This window comes from Phyllobates terribilis, unplaced genomic scaffold, assembly GCF_046119375.1.
Source record: "Phyllobates terribilis strain yellow unplaced genomic scaffold, ASM4611937v1 Scaffold_10__3_contigs__length_209671492, whole genome shotgun sequence".
NCBI classification, from domain to species: domain Eukaryota; kingdom Metazoa; phylum Chordata; class Amphibia; order Anura; family Dendrobatidae; genus Phyllobates; species Phyllobates terribilis.
Genome location: NW_027362770.1, coordinates 161,868,720 through 161,885,384, shown reverse-complemented (window position 1 = coordinate 161,885,384; position 16,665 = coordinate 161,868,720). Strand labels below are relative to the sequence as shown.

The following is a 16,665-nucleotide window of genomic DNA, read 5'->3' as shown; positions in this document are numbered from 1 at the left end:
CCCTAAATCCTCCATACGGTTCTAGAGATATGGGCCTTTGTATTTAGTGCCAAGTTTTAAATCTTTAAAATTGGGGTGTGGCTTAAAAGCTGTGTAGAGTAGTCTAGACATGCCCCCAGAGAATCCTGTGAGCAAAGCCCCCTTAGGAGAGAGCCATAAAACTTAGCACTAAATAAAAAAGCCCATATCTCAAGAACCGTATGGCGGATTTAGAAAAAATAAAAAGTGGAATACTCAAGGGAGCGGCGGGATTACCATAAGAGGAAAAACTGGACAATTTTGACCAGGTGACAGATTTTCTTAAAACCATATGGCATTCAAAAGAACGGATCCAGAAAACATAATATATCAGTATTATAACAGATCATACCAGCTTTAAAAAAAGGGGTTTTCCAGCTTCGAAAATCCCCCATCCTCATGTTCAGTTAGTCTACGTGTTACCAGCACTGCAGTCAGTAAAAGACAACTCAAGGAGCAGTGGAGGGTCAATACTGGACCTGGGAAGGGTTAGTAAAGCACAGTTTCTTTGTTTTTAAACAAAATTGAAGTCAGAGGACAGATGTTTTCCAGCTTTAGAAAAACATAGCGGTTTTCTTCCAAAAACGGCACCTGGTTACTGGTATTACAGCTCAGTCCCATTGCAATGAATAGGGCCAAGCTGCAATACCACACACAACCTGTAGACCTGTGAAGTGCTGTATTAGGAAGAAAGGAGCCAAGTATTTCTAATATTTTCATAGGGAAACATCAATTTTGGAATCTGATCATGTCTGGTCATTTTTAACAATTACGCACTTGACGATGCCAATCTCTCTCATCATTAGTGGGTTCTTTGCCATCAGCCAAGCCATGATTCAGATATTATTTGCAGATCTAGTGTTCTCCAGTTCTGTTGATGCATCAAGATCATCCTGTTTAGAAAACACAAAGCTGCACATTTTGCAAAAAAGAAAAATTGCAAAATTTCTCTCTGCAATACCAGACACAACCTGTAGTAAGGTGTGGCGCTGCTTTCAAGTTACTAAATTACAATCTTATCTCAATGCTCGTTTGGAGGATGCAACATTCTGCTCATTGGCACCCAGCATTCTTTCTAATGTTCGTTTAGTGCATGGTTTACAATGAGGGATGAGGTACCTTATGGGATGTCCCTCTTGGAGGTAGAGGCGGCCATTACATATCACCCCATGCATCCTCAGTTGACACCTCAAGGGAAATAAACCTCAAAAGAGGCTCGCGGAGGACAGTGAGGTATGAGCCCAGGTGAAAGCCAGTCATGAGATGGGGATTTCAATAAGCATCAGTGATAAGAACCCAAAAATCCCCAACTTTTCTGATATGGAGGATTGGCTAAGGCTGGTTGGGGGCACTTCTACCTCCTTCATCCCTGACCCAGACAGTTGGTTGGAGCATTTCTCCCCCATTGATACTCAAACCTTCTGGTTTGGAAGGGGTTGGGGATGGTTGGGTGGAAGAATTTCTTCCAAATCGATCCCTGACCCATCTCCAGTCTGTATTGGAACAGTTGGATGGTAGGCATTTCATCCCCATGGATCCCTGACCCTTCTAGTTTGGAGGGTTGGGAGCATGTCTCTTCCTTCGATCCCTGGCCCTTCTGGTTTGGCGGGTTGGGGATTCTTCTCCCCCCATCAATAACAAAACCTTCTGGTTCAGGGTGGGGCTGGGAGAATTTCTTCCAAATCAATTCCTGACCCATCTGTATTGGAACAGTTGGATGGTAGGCACTTCATCCCCATGGATTCCTGACCCTTCTAGTTTGGAGGGTTGGGAGCATGTCTCCTCCTTACATCCCTGACCCTTCTGGTTTGGCGGGTTGGGGGTGCTTCTTATCCAGTGATACCAAACGCTTCTGCTTCAGGGTGAGGCAGGGATGATTGGTTAGGAGTATTTCCACCAAATCAATCCCTGACCCAACCGTATTGGAATGGTTGGATGGTAAGCACTTCATCCCCTCCGATCCCTGACCCTTCTAGTTTGGAGGGTTGGGGACACTTCTTCCCCCATTGATAAACCCTTCTGGTTTAGGGTGGGGCTGGGAGAATTTCTTCCAAATTGATCCCTGACCCAACTATATTGGAACAGTTAGATGGTAGGCACTTCATCCCCTTCGATCCCTGACCCTTTTAGCTTGGAGGCTTGGTGGCATGTCCCCCCCCTCCTTCGATCCCTGCCCTTTCTAGTTTGGAGGCTTGGTGGTATGTCTCCCCTTCGATCCCTGACGCTTCTGGTTTGGAGGGTTGGGAACGGTTAATTTAGGGGCACTTCTACCCCATCGGTTCATCACCCTTTTCGTTTTAAGGGTTTGGAATAGTTTGTTGGGGATGGTGGGAATCACTTATCTGCCGATCAATGACCCTTCTAGATAGGACGGCGAGTTTCGATTAGTTAATGGCACTTCTTGTTTTGGATAGTGCTTGCGAAAAGGTTTCTTAGTTGAGAACATGCACTCATCCAGTAAAATAAGGGGTCAGGAGCGGGGTTCCCTTTCCAATAAGCGATTGTACTATTATGGCCTCTTCTGCTTCCTCTTTATTAAATTCACGCATCTTGTGTGGTTGAATATAATTGATCGGCTTCCTATTACCCGCTGCATAGAATTACATTATTAAACGAGCGAGAGTAAAAACAGATTACTCCTCGGTGCGTAAAATAAATTGAAAGCCTGCAGGAAAAACAGAAGACGGCGTCACGCTGCACACGACCGGTGCGCCGTTAACCCCTGTTCTGCCAGCCAAGTAACAGGCAAAAAAAGAAAGCCTGTGTGGGGGTCCTCCGGGCACAATGTCACATTAGAAGAGCGTTATCGTGCTCCTATAATGACAAACGGTGCCCGCGGGGACTGTAAGGTGATACAAGCCGTCGGTGGCGGATCCATACTGCTGCAGGGATGAGCTGCAATGCTACGCGGGGAGAAATAAATAAATAAAAACGCCCGCAAACAGCTGACGTTCAGAGGGCTAAGTACTGCAAACGAGATTACAGCTTCTGAAAATAGTGCCGACATAATCTTAGCAGAGCAATGAGGGCTGTAGAGCAGACATGGACGCCGAATGTTGTCATATAACATGTATATATGTGAAGGCCCTATTTAAAAAAATATTTTATTAATTATTAAAATATAATTTGCAGCACCAAAAGTCCTACACTGGCCCCTTGTAGCCGCAGGGCCACAGAAGTTACATAGGCCAGATTTATGAAACCAATATAAAAACACAAAACTGTCTGTTGACTATAGCAACCAATCACAGCGCAGATTTCATTCCGTAATCTGCTCTTGAAAAATGAAAGCTGTGCTGTGATTGGTTGCTATGGACAACAGTTAACTCTGTGTTTTAGGCCACAACATTAATCTGCCAAATACTAGTATCGACATCAGGTCACATCTTCACCAGATGTTTCCCATCTAGGAACTAGTGGAGGGGACAATTAGGGTGTTCTCCATTCGCTGACCCCCAAATGTAATATGGAAGCCATAGGGAAAATTAGATAGATTCTATCTTTGTGGCCCATAGCAACCAATCAGGTCACAGCTTTCATTTGTCAAGAGCTAAATATGAAATTAAAGCTGCGCTGTGATTGGTTGAAATGTACAGCAAAGCTTTCATGAATGTCCTCCATTGTTGTGATTCGGTCAAAAGGGTGTGGTTTATGAAAATGGACATAAAAAGCGAAAGGGGTGTTCCTTACTGAAATGGGGGCAAGGCTGAACACTCTGATATGGAATTTAAAAGTCTGGAGCTTTACACTGCAAAAACAATAGTGGATAAGTGTTCTTAAAGGGGTTTCTCCAGGGAATAAAAAAAAAATGTTTAAAGATAAAAAATAAAGTAAAAACTAGCAATGATTTCACTGAGCGGCGCTTCCTGTGTGCACCCAGAGCATAGCTGGAATGGCAGGGGTCAGTGAGGGGTTTTGCTGCTTTGAGCTCTTTTAGAAATTATATTGACCCACTGGACAATCCCTTTAACTTTTTTTCTGTGACTCTATACACTCAACTTTAAAATATAAGCACCAAGAAGGAAAAAGTGGTGTAATTCTGGAAATCACAGGATGGATAGGCAGGTTACTGATCTACAAGTGACAAAGAAATGGCTGCTATCACTATGATCATTAGTGGTCGTCTGAGGAATGTTCTGCCGCTGAATGCACTTGTGCAAATCATCAAGATCCTCTGCTGGCAGCTCCTTTGTAATCACCAACCAATGACGTCCCAGATGTGCTGGATGGAGACGCTGCAGCCATGGTGGCACGTTTAGGCTACACAGTCTCCTCACAGTAGCACGAGCAACATGTGGCCTGGTGTTGTCGATTTGAAAAATGGCTCCTGGGACCCTTAGAAGAAATGGCTGCACCACCAGTTCTACCACATCAATGTAACACTGAACTGTTAATGCATATGGAATCGAGACTAGAGTGGTCCATCTACCGTACCTTACACTACTCCAATTCTGGGAGTAGGACAGGTGTGATATTCCCTTGTGGTGACCTCTCCGAGAGTCCAGATTGGTCTGGAGACCACGCCATTATGAGATCTTCATGATGGAATATCACACCGGACCTACTTCAAGGACAATACCATGGGGGGGACATAACGTACATCAGCCTGACCCCTCTAGTCTTCATTTCAGGGACACTTAACGTGGGGTTACATTGATTTGTTAGAACCAGTGGTGCGACCATTTCTTCTAAAGGGTCCCAGGAACCATTTTTCAACACAACAACACAAGCCTGCATGTTGCTAGTGCTCCTGTGAACCGCCTGCGTGGCCTGAATGTGCCACCATGGTCTGCAGCGTCTCCGGACTTGTCTCCCATCGAGCACATCTGGGACGTCACCGGTCGGTGATTACACCGGAGCTGCCAGCAGCAGATCTTGATGATTTGCTCAAGAGCATTCAGCGGCAGAAGGTTCCTCAGACGACCATTAATAACTGCAGTGATGGCAGCCGGAGCTGGAAGTGCCGGGATTTCTCATACTCCATACTGAATAAATCTAGATGTGTAGATAAATATATTTATTCTGTGCCTTTAAAATGAGCTAGACGCTCCCCCCCCCCCCCTGCAATAAAGATGAGTGTCAGAGTGTACAATGCAGGAGATAAATCTTTGGAACAAGGGAGATTTGGCATTGAATTTTTTTTAAGTAATTAATCCAATTAAAAGGTACAGTCTCCTTAAATGCCCTCGCGGGCTCCATTACTCAGGGATGGAAGGATCTTTGCCTTGCAGAGTCCTGATCCTAAGTAGTAAAGATGCTATAATGAATACTAAGACGGGGGCCAGGACTATCTTACTAGTATGTCCTAATGGAACTAGATTGATTTTCCTTCCACCTCTCCCTTACAGGGAAGGTGGATTCCAAAAACAGCGCCTCGCCAGACTGCAGGTTGCATTTCTGTCAGTAGAGCTGCAATACCATGTTCAACCTATACACATGGGTGGTGCTATTTTAAGAAGAAAGTAGCACCCTCCCTTCCCACCCAAACATTGACAACCCTTTTAAGCTGGTCATAAATTGCCCAGCCTAATGGTACTTTGACGACCAAAACGGGCCTGACTATCACTGGGTGATCAGAGTATCCTACAGCGGGGGAGTCATGGGGGAGTCATGGGGGAGTCATGGGGGAGTCATGGGGGAGTCATGGGGGAGTCATGGGGGAGTCATGGGGGAGTCATGGGGGAGTCATGGAGGAGTCATGGAGGAGTCATGGAGGAGTCATGGAGGAGTCATGGAGGAGTCATGGAGGAGTCATGGAGGAGTCATGGAGGAGTCATGGAGGAGTCATGGAGGAGTCATGGAGGAGTCATGGAGGAGTCATGGAGGAGTCATGGAGGAGTCATGGAGGAGTCATGGAGGAGTCATGGAGGAGTCATGGAGGAGTCATGGAGGAGTCATGGAGGAGTCATGGAGGAGTCATGGAGGAGTCATGGAGGAGTCATGGAGGAGTCTATTGATTCGTTGAGGGCGTTTTAGTCGGACTGACTTTTCGTCGTGCTGGACAGCAGGGGTCATACAACAGACTGCCTGCCTTTTCTTCGCAGGCTTGTTTTGGTTGCTACCCAGAGAGATCAGGGTTTAGCCCAGGGTGCAGCTAAGGGGAATCGAGTTGGGGGGGGTATAAAAGCGTTTCATCTTTCTGCACGTACAGACCAGATTGTACAAAGCACAAGCTGCGCCGAGCAATCATAATAGCAGGACGGCAGGGGGGAGAACTATAAAAATCCGGCAGAGGAAATAATGGAGGAAGCTGTAAAAAGATTCAATTTTTTCCCTTATTATTTCCCATTATGTAAGACGACACGAGCGGATGAGCGACAGTATCACCCTGCCCTCCCTGTAGAGACACACTGATCCGTCCTCAGGCCGAGAAAAGGGGGAAACGAGACGTCCATCGTCAGAGCCGTCACACAGGATCAGGAAACGTGGAAGTGGCCGGGAAACCGTAAAACCAAAAGTGGATTTCCCACGAAGCTCGAAACGTTCCATTGTCTGTAAACTCTTCATCAATACCACTGCATATACATCCTCTTTAGGTGACCACTGCAGCCAATCAGGGAGCAGTGACTGGCTGCAGCGGTCTCATGCTGTAGAGCAGTAGCACCCAGGAACAGTGGGGGAAAGTAAAGGAATAAAATTAGAGTATATATGTTTCTTTTTTGTGTTTAAGACCACCATAGGCCCATTATTTTTTTTAAATAAAAAAAAAAAAAATAGCCGACAACCCAAATGTGGAGGGGGTTCAAAATCACAAGACCGCCTGGCGGACCACCCCTGTAAGAGTGATCTTCAGACAGTGGCCCATATATGCATCCAGTGACCCAGTAGTACAAAGAAAAAGAACATGGGGGCATCACTAACCCAAACAATGTATCTACAAATTCACTAATTACCAGACTTCCCCTTTCAAGAGAGGAAAACGTTACAAGAAACTGGAAGCCTCCCTCCTCCTCCTCCCCCAAACCAGAGCAGAATGAAACTAAGGGATCCGTAAGAGCAGAACTATGTATAGAAGAGGCGAGTGCAGCTCCTCATATCCTCCGGTCACTGTAAACCCGGTCACACACGGAACAACGAGCCCCCGATCTCATCTAGATGTCATAAAGAGCGGAAAAAAATTGAGCTATTCCTTGGACAAAGACAATCATTTATCAGAAAGCGAAGAGTTACATCCTGTATTATACTCCAGAGCTGCACTCACTATTCTGCTGGTGCAGTCACTGTGCACATACATTACATTACTGATCCTGAGTTACATCCTGTATTATACTCCAGAGCTGCACTCACTGTGTACATACATTACTGATCCTGAGTTACATCCTGTATTATACTCCAGAGCTGCACTCACTATTCTGCTGGTGCAGTCACTGTGCACATACATTACATTACTAATACTGATGTAATTCAGGATCAGTAATGTATGTACACAGTGATTGCACCAGCAGAATAGTGAGTGCAGCTCTGGAGTATAATACAGGATGTAACTCAGGATCAGTAATGTAATGTATGTACACAGTGACCACACCAGCAGAATAGTGAGTGCAGCTCTGGAGTATAATACAGGATGTAACTCAGGATCAGTACAGGATCAGTAATGTAATGTATGTACACAATGACTGCACCAGCAGAATAGTGAGTGCAGCTCTGGAGTATAATACAGGATGTAACTCAGGATCAGTAATGTAATGTATGTACACAGTGACCACACCAGCAGAATAGTGAGTGCAGCTCTGGAGTATAATACAGGATGTAACTCAGGATCAGTAATGTAAAGTATGTACACAATGACTGCACCAGCAGAATAGTGAGTGCAGCTCTGGAGTATAATACAGGATGTAACTCAGGATCAGTAATGTAAAGTATGTACACAATGACTGCACCAGCAGAATAGTGAGTGCAGCTCTGGAGTATAATACAGGATGTAACTCAGGATCAGTAATGTAATGTATGTACACAGTGACCACACCAGCAGAATAGTGAGTGCAGCTCTGGAGTATAATACAGGATGTAACTCAGGATCAGTAATGTAATGTATGTACACAGTGACCACACCAGCAGAATAGTGAGTGCAGCTCTGGAGTATAATACAGGATGTAACTCAGGATCAGTAATGTAATGTATGTACACAGTGACTGCACCAGCAGAATAGTGAGTGCAGCTCTGGAGTATAATACAGGATTTAACTCAGGATCAGTAATGTAATGTATGTACACAGTGACTGCACCAGCAGAATAGTGAGTGCAGCTCTGGAGTATAATACAGGATGTAACTCAGGATCAGTAATGTAATGTATGTACACAGTGACTGCACCAGCAGAATAGTGAGTGCAGCTCTGGAGTAAAACACAGGATGTAACTCAAGATCAGTAATGTAATGTATGTACACAGTGACTGCACCAGCAGAATAGTGAGTGGAGCTCTGGAGTAAAACACAGGATGTAACTCAAGATCAGTATGCATCTAAATGACACGACCCTTCTGATTATCTTCATGAAATAAACATGTGACCATTACATGGCAGCATCCTACGTTGGATCGTCATCTGCACCTGTATAGGATTACAGAAAGACTCAAAGGATGGAAGGAAGGAAGGAAGGAGCGACTACTGCCAAGAACCCTAAAGCTGAACCTTGTGCAACATTAAAATAATGCCCCTCTGCAGTGCATAAACACCTCCACGTAACAGCACCTCTAAAAAGTAATAATACCGCCAGACAATGCACAGACATCAGTGCTCTAGGGTGACATTTTGCGGCTGCGCTGGAGGGTAAGATTGGTGCAGGCAGCTGCCCAGGACAAGGTCATCACATTATTACTGCACCCTGGATGATAACAGAGGACAACAGCATCACAGCTGTAAACGGTATCTTTTTTTTTTTTTCTTCCCATTGACGTTTAATGGCCCTTCACAAGGAATACAATGCGGATTAATGGCTTTAAATGCCAGGCGCGCACACCAGTACATTCAGCTTACATAGCACAAGTAGGGAATACAATGGCCGCCGCAGCGCAGTCATTGTTCTCCATTATCTGATGAGCTCTTTACACACACACAATGTGGGCGCTACTGATGCCTGACACCAACAAGTGAAAAAAAAGACATCGGAATGGAAGAAAAAACAGGTGCGAGGAGCGGGGGCTGTCACGGCTACTCGGGAAACGCCGTTTAATAGAATGAGATGATAGAAAACAAATCTGCCTGAAACTGATGCAATAACTAAAGCTAAAATGTGTAAAACGACCTTCAGATTCTGAGCAGTGTGCGGAAAAGTCACAGATTAAGGTCCTAGGCCCGGGAGAGGCGACAGGCTGTACAGCAGCTCACATGTCACAGGTAGTATACAAACTTCAGCCCACAGCGGGTAAAGGCAGCCGCAACTGCTCGCTATTGTCTTACAAGATTGGCTTGGGAACATTATTTGCCCATTTTTTTATTGCTTGAGAGGCTACAGGAGTAGGCAAATTCTGAGCAGTGTGCGGAAAAGTCACAGATTAAGGTCCAAGGCCCAGGAGAGGCGACAGGCTGTGCAAACTCAAGCCCACAGCAACTAAAGGCAGCAGCAACTGCTCGCTATTAACTTACCAGGGCTCAGAAGATTTCTGGATGTCGCCGAGTGGCTCGGGAACATTTTTTACCCAATTTTTTTTATTACTTGAGAACCAAACGAGACAGTAGAAAACAAATCTGCCTGAAACAGAAGCAATAAGGAAAAGCTAAATGTGTAAAATTACCTCCAAATTCTGAGCAGTGTGCGGAAAAGTCACAGATTAAGGTCCAAGGCCCAGGAGAGGAAACAGGCTGTGCAGCAGCTCGCATCTCACAGGCAGTATACAAACTCCAGCCCACGGCGAGTAAAGGAAGCAGCAACTGCTCGCTATTAACTTAGCAGGTCTCAGAAGATTGGCTTGGGAACATTTTTGGCCCAATTTTTTATTACTTCAGAACTTAAGAGAGAGAGCATTCCTTCGCCGCTGCGTCCCGAGCTCTTTTCTGTGATCTTAAGGGGGAGGGGGGAATTAGTTCAGCGAACACCAGACGATAGCACAATCATACGCTCCGTCACACGCGTTACGTGCCCGCGAGTTAATTGCATTTTCCTTAGTAAACCAAATAACCATCTTGGGGAGAAGAAAGAGAAAAAAAAAAGTCCTAAGGGCCGGGGAGACGGCTGATCTGTGGATTTACACCGCCGTAGGTCTGACATCACAAGGTGATCTCTGCGGGGTTTGTGCTCCGCATACATACAGCTGTAACCCTTTATGAACCAGGGAGCGTGCGATCCGGAGGACATCAAGTACAGAGCAGATGAAGAATTTCGGAGACCAACCTCTCAAAAGTCGGAACCCCACCAATTCGCTGGTTAATCACCTATCATCCCATTTTTTATTTTTTTAAAAGTTAAATAAACCCTTTAAGGGATTGTCTCACGGGGTCCCCAGGTTTAGTAACCCCCTCTATCAGCTATTCCCGTTCTGGTAACCCCCCCCTGTATCACACATCTGTTCATGTAAATAACCACAATATAATTTACGCGCCTACTCACTGACAGCCGCGGGACCCACCCGGGTGAAAGAGTACGTGTCCCTTTAAGGGTCTGTCTCTAGGGGGTCCCCAGGTTTAGTACCGCTCTATCAGCTATTCCCGTTCTGGTAAAACCCCTTGTATCACACACACATCCGTTCATCCAAATAACCGCCATATAAAATTACGTGCCTACTCGTTGCTACCCACGTGAAAGGGCCTGCACCCCATTAAGGGCTCACTCGCAACGTGCTACCATATCCAAGCTCCAGAAAAAGAGATGTCCGTTTTGAGGATTTATATCTATAGGATTCTCCTTAATGAGACACCCCCGCAAGGATGGTGGTCATAAATACAGGGAAATACCCTATAAAACAGCGAGCATATAAACACAGGAAAGCGCTGCCACCATGTGTGAGCGAGCAGCCGAGGAAAAGGTAGGTAAGACTCCGCTATCTCATACCAAGGTGATGACATCACTCCCAGCAAGGAAACATGGAGGGCGGCAGCTCCGGCTCCTTCCTACAACCAGTTGCTAACCTACATGAATCACAATTTACAGCGTTACTGGGAGTGGAGAGGATGGTTACTACATCGTCACCACAGCCCGAGCCAAGTTTCACTGGAATCACTCGGCCCTTCTCCATGTGGAGGCATCTCGCTCGGTGCAGACATTAATAACGACAGTGGTCACTTACAAACTGGTAAAAACGTACACTCCAGAGCTGCACTCACCACTCTGCTGGTTCAGTACTGTGTTCATACATTACTGATCCTGAGTTACCGCCTGTATTATACTCCAGAGCTGCACTCACTATTCTGCTGGTGCAGTCACTGTGTACATACATTACATTACTGATCCTGAGTTACATGCAGTATTATACTCCAGAGCTACACTCACTATTCTGCTGGTGCAGTCACAACGTACATACATTACTGATCCTGTACTGATCCTGAGTTACATCCTGTATTATACTCCAGAGCTGTACACACTATTCTGCTGGTGCAGTCACTGTATACATACATTACATTACTGATCCTGAGTTACATCCAGTATTATACTCCAGAGCTACACTCACTATTCTGCTGGTGCAGTCACTGTGTACATACATTACATTACTGATCCTGAGTTACATCCTGTATTATACTCCAGAGCAGCACTCGCTATTCTGCTGGTGCAGTCACTGTGTACATACATTACAGATCCTGTCCTGATCCGGAGTTACATCCTGTATTATACCCCAGAGCTGCACTCACTATTCTGTTGATTATCAATGAACAAATATGATGCTAAGCGCTTCACTAACATATGAACCGAGCTCCTACAACTCAGTTACATTTTTTCACTTTGTATGAGAGCGAGCAGCTAACACCACGTGCTGGGAGATTTCAACTTTAAAGCCTGAAGAATTGTTAATGCTGCTCTAGACAATGCATGCAGAGTGAAAAAAAAATTAAGGATACAAATTGTGTTATGTGGGTGCAATGATCATTTATGAGTAGCGAGAAAAGAAAAAAAAGAAAAAAAAAAAAAAAACACCCAGTGACTGCTGCATCTAACGCGCACACACAGGCTCTGCTACATCGTGCGCGCGCGCGCACGCAGGCTCTGCTACATCGCGCGCGCGCGCAGGCTCTGCTACATCGCGCGCGCGCGCGCGCAGGCTCTGCTACATCGCGCGCAGGCTCTGCTACATCGCGCGCGCGCAGGCTCTGCTACATCGTGCGCGCGCGCGCACGCTCTGCTACATCGTGCGCGCGCGCGCACGCTCTGCTACATCGTGCGCGCGCGCGCACGCTCTGCTACATCGTGCGCGCGCGCGCACGCTCTGCTACATCGTGCGCGCGCGCGCACGCTCTGCTACATCGTGCGCGCGCGCGCACGCTCTGCTACATCGTGCGCGCGCACACGCTCTGCTACATCGTGCGCGCGCACACGCTCTGCTACATCGTGCGCGCGCACACGCTCTGCTACATCGTGCGCGCGCACACGCTCTGCTACATCGTGCGCGCGCACACGCTCTGCTACATCGTGCGCGCGCACACGCTCTGCTACATCGTGCGCGCGCACACGCTCTGCTACATCGTGCGCGCGCACACGCTCTGCTACATCGTGCGCGCGCACACGCTCTGCTACATCGTGCGCGCGCACACGCTCTGCTACATCGTGCGCGCGCACACGCTCTGCTACATCGTGCGCGCGCACACGCTCTGCTACATCGTGTGCACGCACAGGCTCTGCTACATCGTGCACGCACGCACGCACAGGCTCTGCTACATCGTGCACGCACGCACGCACAGGCTCTGCTACATCGTGCACGCACGCACAGGCTCTGCTACATCGTGCACGCACGCACAGGCTCTGCTACATCGTGCACGCACGCACAGGCTCTGCTACATCGTGCACGCACGCACAGGCTCTGCTACATCGTGCACGCACGCACAGGCTCTGCTACATCGTGCACGCACAGGCTCTGCTACATCGTGCACGCACAGGCTCTGCTACATCGTGCACGCACAGGCTCTGCTACATCGTGCACGCACAGGCTCTGCTACATCGTGCACGCACAGGCTCTGCTACATCGTGCACGCACAGGCTCTGCTACATCGTGCACGCACAGGCTCTGCTACATCGTGCACGCACAGGCTCTGCTACATCGTGCACGCACAGGCTCTGCTACATCGTGCACGCACAGGCTCTGCTACATCGTGCACGCACAGGCTCTGCTACATCGTGCACGCACAGGCTCTGCTACATCGTGCACGCACAGGCTCTGCTACATCGTGCACGCACAGGCTCTGCTACATCGTGCACGCACAGGCTCTGCTACATCGTGCACGCACAGGCTCTGCTACATCGTGCACGCACAGGCTCTGCTACATCGTGCACGCACAGGCTCTGCTACATCGTGCACGCACAGGCTCTGCTACATCGTGCACGCACAGGCTCTGCTACATCGTGCACGCACAGGCTCTGCTACATCGTGCACGCACAGGCTCTGCTACATCGTGCACGCACAGGCTCTGCTACATCGTGCACGCACAGGCTCTGCTACATCGTGCACGCACAGGCTCTGCTACATCGTGCACGCGCGCACACACACACACACACACACACACACAGGCTTTGCTACATGGCGCACACACGCACAGGCTCTGCTGACAGAAGGTCACACTAGCTGTCAAATACTAAACCAGAAGGGGCGCAGAGCAGAAAATCCTCCAAGCAGGCAATGAATGGCCGCAGTCGTCACCTGACAGGATCCCGCAGATAACGGCGCATACTGCACACACAGCTCAGCTACACCGCCACCTGCAGGCACTGCACCAACTGTCAATCATCTCACAGGCACCTCTGCCCCAGAGGTCAATGAATCCGTCCAGGGAGATGCTGCAGCAAAGGCCTCAGCCCAATCACAGTGAGGCGCGGCCACAACACAAACATGAACATCCCCTTTAAGCCATCACTATCTAAACTGTGGCTTTCCAGCTGTAGCAAAACCACAACTCCCAGCATGCCCTGACAGCTACACGGAATAGCCTCACAGCGGGGCAGAATAACAGGGGCGAGCACAGGTGGGGACACTGCAAGGAGCAGCACTGACACAGTGTAACAGAAGCCCCGCGCGCACACAGCCGCATTACCTCCCGCTGCCTCCGGCTTCCCGGCTCCGCCGCTCCCCTCTCGGTTCCCTGTCAGGCGGGAGCTTCTGCAGCCTTCCCCAGCCACACCCAGATACCACGACTACCGACAGACGATTGGCTCACGCTAAAGCCCTCCCCCTAACGTCATACGAGGAGGCGGAGTCTGGGTCTAAATACAAGCCTCGTTTTGACGTGAGGTTTGGAACGCAGTCACGTGATGATGGCTGGCTGCATAGAAGAGCCTGAGTCGGTGCTGCTCTACAGTGACGAACTGAGAGCCGCAGAGTGTGACCATGAGATGGAAGTGACAGGGACAGCCATGATGGGCACCCACAGTGGGCAGAAGTGCCCCCATAACTGTAACCTGAGTGCACCCTCAATGGGAAGGAGTGCCCTCCTAACTGTAACCTGAGTGCACCCTCAGTGGGTAGGAGTACCCCCATAACTGTAACCTGAGTGCATCTATAGTGAGTAGGAGAGCTCCCATGATGATAACCTGAGTGCGCCCACAGTATGTAGGAGTTCCCCCATAACAGTAACTTCAGTGCACCCAAGTGCCCCCATAATGATGACCTCAGTGCACCCAGAGTGAGTAGGAGTTCCCCCATAATGGTGACCTGAGTGCCCCCACAACCTATAATGGTCAGGGTAACCCCATGACACAGCATCTGTAATCTCCAGGGTTCCACCCTGATAATGATAACCAGAGCCCCCACCGGATAAGCAGCTGCTTCTTATTCCCGTGTGTTCGGGGGTGCTCACGAGTGGGACATTTTGGGTTATTGATAGGATTTTGTTGTACAGAACATCTGGGACCTGCATCGATCTGGAGCCGACGCTCAGTCACACACGCACTGTCTCTGAGGGTTGCAGAGCGAGCTCTTCTGTACATAGAGTCGCCTCAGGGGTCTGTTCTTATGACCCTACAAGGCGCACGGGGAGCTGATTTTCCATCAGTATTTTCCGTCCAGAAAAACCACCTCATTTTACAGAGCGGTGTATGAGATTTTAGAAAACTTGTGTGGATTGATCGGCCGTGCTGAAAAGGAAGGTGCAGTCCGCCATTGTGTCCTGCGGATGGTTGAACGGATTTCATAAATTTTGCTTAACTGCACCATCTTTGCAACAGTAACTGCAGAGTACTCCCTGGGGTCTGGTATCCACTCTTGTACTTCTTGGGCTCCGCTGTAAACTCTGGGACTCCCTGGGGTCCGGTGTCCATCCTGGGACTCCCTGGGGTCCGGTGTCCACTCTGGGCCTCCCTGGGGTCCGGTGTCCACTCTGGGCCTCCCTGGGGTCAGGTGTCCACTCTGGGACTCCCTGGGGTCAGGTGTCCACTCTGGGACTCCCTAGGGTCAGGTGTCCATCCTGGGACTCTGGGGTCCGGTGTCCACTCTGGCACTCCCTGGGGTCTGATGTCCCCTCTGGGACTGCCTGGGGTCCAGTGTCCACTCTGGCCCTTGTCAACTCTGACCCTCTGGGACTCCCTGGGGTCAGTTGTCAACTCTGTCCCTCTGGGACTCCCTGGGGTCCAGTATCCTCTCTGAGACACCTTGGGGTCCAGTGTCTGCTCTGGGACTCCCTGGACTCTGGCCCTTGTCAACTCTGTCCCTCTGGGACTCCCTGGTGTCCGCTGTCCACTCTGCTACTCTGGGACTCCCTAGGGTCCGGTGTCCACTCTGGCCCTTGTCAACTCTGTCCCTCTGGGACTCCCTGGGGTCCAGTATCCGCTCTGAGACACCTTGGGGTCCGGTGTCCGCTTTGTCACTCCCTGGGGTCCGGTGTCCGCTTTGGGACTCCCGTGACTGCTCTGGGACTCCCTGGGGTCCGGTGTCCGCTCTGTCACTCCCTGGGGTCAGGTGTCCGCTCTGGGACTCCCTGGGGTCCGGTGTCCGCTCTGGGACTCCCTGGGGTCCGGTGTCCGCTCTGTCACTCCCTGGGGTCAGGTGTCCGCTCTGTCACTCCCTGGGGTCCGGTGTCCCCTCTGTCACTCCCTGGGGTCCGGTGTCCCCTCTGTCACTCCCTGGGGTCCGGTGTCCGCTGTCACTCCCTGGGGTCCGGTGTCCACTCTGGCCCTTGTCAACTGTCTCTCTGGGACTCCCTGGGGTCTGGTGTCCGCTCTGTCACTCCCTGGGGTCAGGTGTCCGCTCTGGGACTCCCTGGGGTCCGGTGTCCGCTCTGGGACTCCCTGGGGTCCGGTGTCCGCTCTGTCACTCCCTGGGGTCCGGTGTCCCCTCTGTCACTCCCTGGGGTCCGGTGTCCCCTCTGTCACTCCCTGGGGTCCGGTGTCCGCTGTCACTCCCTGGGGTCCGTTGTCCACTCTGGCCCTTGTCAACTCTGTCCCTCTGGGACTCCCTGGGGTCCAGTATCCGCTCTGAGACACCTTGGGGTCCGGTGTCCGCTTTGTCACTCCCTGGGGTCCGGTGTCCGCTTTGGGACTCCCGTGACTGCTCTGGGACTCCCTGGGGTCCGGTGTCCGCT

At 49.5% G+C, this 16,665-nt stretch overlaps 1 protein-coding gene across 3 annotated transcripts in view; it reads right to left on the bottom strand.

Annotated features, from left to right (window-relative positions):
- The window catches only part of PACSIN2 (protein kinase C and casein kinase substrate in neurons 2), a 71,473-nt gene extending 57,156 nt beyond the window's left edge, over window positions 1–14,317 (bottom strand). For 2 of the 3 annotated variants that reach the window (XM_073650027.1, XM_073650031.1), the window contains exon 1: window positions 14,185–14,317. The gene's annotated coding sequence lies outside the window, so the exon portion shown is untranslated. Of the gene's footprint in view, window positions 1–11,002; window positions 11,025–14,184 lie in introns of those variants that run through there. The other variant, XM_073650030.1, reaches the window with a different exon arrangement.
- Window positions 14,318–16,665: the final 2,348 nt, after the last annotated feature.